This window comes from Zingiber officinale, chromosome 2B (assembly GCF_018446385.1).
Source record: "Zingiber officinale cultivar Zhangliang chromosome 2B, Zo_v1.1, whole genome shotgun sequence".
In the NCBI taxonomy this organism is placed as follows: Eukaryota; Viridiplantae; Streptophyta; class Magnoliopsida; order Zingiberales; family Zingiberaceae; genus Zingiber; species Zingiber officinale.
Genome location: NC_055989.1, coordinates 95,952,291 through 95,957,542, shown reverse-complemented (window position 1 = coordinate 95,957,542; position 5,252 = coordinate 95,952,291). Strand labels below are relative to the sequence as shown.

General features: G+C 35.7%; 1 non-coding gene across 1 annotated transcript; it reads right to left on the bottom strand.

Annotated features, from left to right (window-relative positions):
* Positions 1-1,264: 1,264 nt before the first annotated feature.
* On the bottom strand, positions 1,265-1,371 carry LOC122049855. Its single transcript, XR_006131109.1, has one exon. It is a non-coding gene; the product is annotated as a small nucleolar RNA R71 (small nucleolar RNA).
* Between the last annotated feature and the right edge of the window lie 3,881 nt (positions 1,372-5,252).

The following is a 5,252-nucleotide window of genomic DNA, read 5'->3' as shown; positions in this document are numbered from 1 at the left end:
TCCTTACTTCCTACGGCACTCCCATGAAACGGGGATCGATTCTTTACTAGGGAGATTAATTAGAGTTTGGAGGGTAACCCTTTAATCGAACTTCCTAAGTTACCTCTTCTACTAAATTGCATTAATTTTCCGTTAGGAAGTAAATCGGATAACTCTAGGAACGATGACTGGGGGCCTGTGATAGAGGATAACCCTTTAATCAAACTTTGTAGAGTTGCTTCTTTACTTAATGACATTAGAACTTGGATAGACTCTCTGGTGTGACTTCTGCAGGGTTATACCGGACTCTAGTTAGAAGCCCTACACGAGTATAAGCATGGAGTTAGGTAGATGAATAATGCATAAGGACATTAATTAGCATCATAATGAAACTGAAATCCTAATATATATCATTTACCATCCACCTTCTTCTCTACTATCTATTCCCTCTCCTTCTTTCAATCTCTTCTCTCTTTCTTCCTCTCTCTCTTCTCTCAATCTCTCTTCCTTGCATTTGTGAACCACATTCGATTGTCTAGATAATTCGCCGTGTGAAGTTAATTAGTGTTTAATCAACAGTCACTGTGAGTTCAATATCTTTTATATTACTGATAACGTAACCGTGCACTTGCGGTTCTTAACAAGTTTTTAGAGCTGTTATCGGGGACTATTTCCCATTAACATTATAGGATTAGCATATGAGTTATTCTAGACTTGTTAATAGATTTTTCTTTTTTCTTATTTGCTTTTATTTCTGCATCTACTTTTCTTGTTATTAGTTTATAGTTCAGTTTTTCTTTACCTAAATTGTTGCATTTACTTTCTTATTTTTCATTAAGTATTTTATTTCTCGTCTTTAATTCTAAATTTCTATGTTTCCTCATAAATTTTTTTAGATACTGTGAGCACTAACATGTCAAGTAGACCCTTAAGAGAATTCTCTGCACCTATTTCTATAAGATTTTTATCTCCGATTATGCAACCTCATATCGAAGTAAATAGTTTCCAGCTAGACCCAGAGATAATTGTTATGATACAAGATGACAAATTTAGAGGAGAAGTATTAAAAAGTCCTTATCTGCACCTTGAAACATTCTTAGAGCTTTGTGATATGGTGAACTGTGAAGGAGTATCAGCGGATGCAGTTCGATTGATGGTATTTCCTTTCAGTATCAAGGATAAAGTAAGGACTGGGTTATATTCCCTCCATCCTCAAATCATTACGAGTTGGGAACAATTGGAGTAGAAATTTCTAAATTATTATTCCCCTCCAAGTAGAATGGTTTACATGAGAAATTACATCACAAATTTTGCTCAAGCAGATGGAGAATCATTATTTGAAGCATGGGATATATTCAAGAGTCTACAAAGGCAGTGCCCTCATCGTGGATTGGAAAAATAGTTGACTCTGTACCTATTCTATAAGGGAATTTCTTTCTCAGATAAGTGTTTATTGGATTTATCAGTTGAAGGTTCTTTTATGAACAAAAGTGTGGGCGAAGCATATACATTAATTAATCAAGTGACATTGAATCTCCAAGAATGGTCTAATAGAAATTGGTTGGAATTTCCCCCGAGAACTTTAGAAGTGCAAGCAATAAAGGTAAAAGAGTCTATCAAACAAAATGCAATTCAACCTTTCAAGATTTTGGAAAATCACAAGTCATAGAATGAGGGGTTCAAACAGTTGGAGACAAAGATCGATAGTATAGTTTCAAAATGGTTCAGACATGACCTCCCTCCTACACAGATAGGGTCTAGTGAATAGTATGATGATATTAAGTTGAGAAGTGACAAGAATCATGAAGAACTTCTGGAGGACTTGTATAGAATTGAAGAGAAGAACAATGGAAGACCACAAAAACTCAATTCTATTACTCCAGAAAGTACCCAAACGTCACAAGTACCTTTCCCTCAGCGATTAATCACACTATCACAAACAAGTTGAACCTCTACCATGAGTTCAAAGGGAATATGGGGAAATTAAAGATCAATCCTCCCCAAAATCTCCACTAAGGGTTCCTTTTCCACAAAGGCTAGTGGAGGCCAACAAAGATAAAGATCAAATTCTATGATTCTAATACTGTTGAGTGTAGATTTCTTGATGTGTATAAAGATGAGGACTCTTTAGTTGAGGAGTGTAATGTTAATGCAGTGGTTAGCATGTTTTCAGATCCGCCTCCTGGTTTTACAGGGCATTGTAATGATACTGAATTTTTAGTTGATGAATGTGATGAGGTAGATCCACTTAAGACTGCAAGTGAAGTTATTAATTCTCCTATAGTTGATTTTCCTGTAGATGATATTGATGTTGGTATATTTTTCACTGTTTATGATGATATTAATGATATGGAAGGAAATGTAGGGAGCTGTGTTATGGAAGCAGCATCTCAAGAATCACCTCCTTTGTCCACACAATTCTTTGAAACTATGAGAGTCGCAAGAATTGAACATATTGTGGATCAATGTATAGAGACTTATGCAGATATAACAGAGCCCCAAGAATCATCACCTTTAGTTGCACTTCCACCTGAGCTAGAGCCAGAACTAGTACTTAATTCTGAAGAAGACACATCCACTTGTTTGGAACTTTCATGTACCTCTCTGAAATGCAAAGTATCACTAGTGATCTTTTAGAAAATTTCATAGAGGTACCTATCTTTGATTCTATTGGATGTGATTCATCTTTTGATACATGCTTTGTTAAAACTAATATTTTTGTAGTTCTTTCTTATCTTTCTCTTGTGTGGGAGGTGTGCTCTTTCTTTGTGTGTGAAGATTTCACTTGGGGGAAAAAATTGGAAACTCAATTTAAACCGTCTTCGACCACCTGAAAGAACTTTTAAGAAGACGAAGATAGAGAGAGAGTTACTTCATATTATAGCTCCTATGTTGAAAGCTCTCTCCATAATAAGAGCCTTTGATAGGAGGGTGTTGAAATATATTACCCCTCCAAGAGCGAGATTTCAATGAATCAAATGAGGTGGACGAGCTAATGACCTTAAACAAGCACTTCTTGGGAGGCAACCCAAGTTCTTCTTTCTTATTTTTTTATGTCTTTAGTTTTTTCTCGTTTCCATTTCTTTCTTCATAATAAGCTTATATCCTCTACTTAATTTTTCTTATCTATTTCTTTTTGTAGAATTCAAAGTTGTGGAGGAATGTGAGCATCGGATAGAGGAGTATCTTCAAGCATATGAATGTCAACCATTTGGAGCTCAGCACTTGGTAATTTCTCTAACTTCATAAATCTCTATCATATTTCATTTCTAGTTTTCATTGGGACAATAAAAAGTTTAAGTCTAGGGGGATGTGTTGGGTTTAGTTTAGTTTTTGCTTATTTCTTTTAATAAAATTTTTTTAGTTGTATTATTCATCACATCATGATCATTTGTTCCTTAATGCAAAATACTAGCATGTTTATTCTAGATTTCATGTGGTTTATTGGTTACTTATGGTGATAGTATGTTTGGTGATCTATCTTTTTTTTTTTATCTATGATAGCATGAAGTGAGCAATATTTTTACTATAAGAGTTTAAGTATTGACCTAGTTTTAGGATCTCTATACACTTTGCCTTATTTTGAAGGTAGATAACTCTGAAATAGTCATGATTCATAAAATTAGACTAGTGCTTGTGTTTCTAAGGTGACCTCTTAATTATATTTTGGTTACTGGATGATCTCGTAACAACTCACTTGGAAAAATCAAAATCCCTGCATTTGCATTTGTATATTTGCATATGTGTTAGTGCTACATTTTTAAAGCACCCAAAAAAAGGAAAAAATCATATGAATAAGGGATAAAAAAAAGTTATCGTGAGTGGAAACTAATAATTTACCCCTTTGAGACTGAGTTAGATTACGGGGAAATAAATGTTATGTTTCTCTTGATTCTGAGTAGTCCTTTGAGACCTTGTGTAGTTTTAAAGATATGAACCATGCATGTGGCAGGTAAGTGTCTATCGTTGGAAGTATAAGGAACACAATTTTATGACGACTTGACTAGGCTTAGAGATTGAAACTTGATAAATTTAGGCCACTATTGCACTGAGCACAGAGAACTATTACTTAGGTCGTACTTAAACAACTTTTATATCTTGGTCACCAATGAAATCATTTGTATATTTGGCTATGTGTTAGTGCTACATTTTTAAAGCACCAAAAAAAGAAAAAAAAATCATATGAATAAGGGATAAAAAAACGATTATCATGGGTGGAACTAATAATTTACCCCTTTAAGACCAAGTTAGGTTACTACAGAAATAAATGTTATGTTTCTCTTGATTCTGAGTAGTCCTTTGAGACCTTGTGTAGTTCTAAAGATATGAATCATGCGTGTGGCAAGTAAGTGTCTATCGTCGGAAGCATAAGGAACACAATTTTATGACAACTTGACTAGGCTTAGGGATTGATACTTGATAAATTTAAGTCACTATTGCACTGAGCACAGAGAACTATTACTTAGGTCGTACTTAAACAAATTTTATATCTTGCTTACTAATGAAACCATTTGATAGAATTAGATTGACTACTAGAGATTATGATGCACTATTTAACCACATGAGTTTAGATGTGGGTTTTGCTTGACGACAAGCAAAGGTTTAAATCTGGGGGTGTGATGTGCGTAGATTATATACACTTTTATGCATACTTTAACGCACATCTACTTATACTTCACTTGCATAATTTATATTTATTGTACCATATTTCATTATAATATTATACTTCCATTATATTCTATTCGAAGATCCTCTCTTTGATTGATAGGATGTTATTTGGAGCAAAAACAGAGCAAAATGCACATTGGAGCGAACATAGAGAAGATCAAGCTCAGGCCATGTGAAATCACACGGTCGTGTGGTCTTGCCCATGGCAAAGAAAGTTTCGGCAGTGTGAACTCACACGGTCGTGCCACGCTCGAGAAGAGAAGAAGACCACGACCATGTGGACTTTCCAGAGTAGAAGCAGACCACAACCGTGTGAATCCATATGGCCGTGCGAGATTTCCAGAGAGTAAGAAGAGCACGGCCGTGTGATTCCATATGACCATGTGAGATTTCCAATGGATAAGAAGATTATGTTCATGTGAATCCATACAGCCGTGCCACTAAACCAGACTGTGGTCGTGTGGATCCACACGGTCGTGGCATGGGTCATGCTAGGCCCGTGCCTAGCCCTATTTAAGGGGGTTCTCTTCCCTTTTTGGGGATCTTTAGCTTGGGGCTCATCCCCATTCCTTGGAGAAGGGTTCTCCCCCTTAGGGGAACCCTAG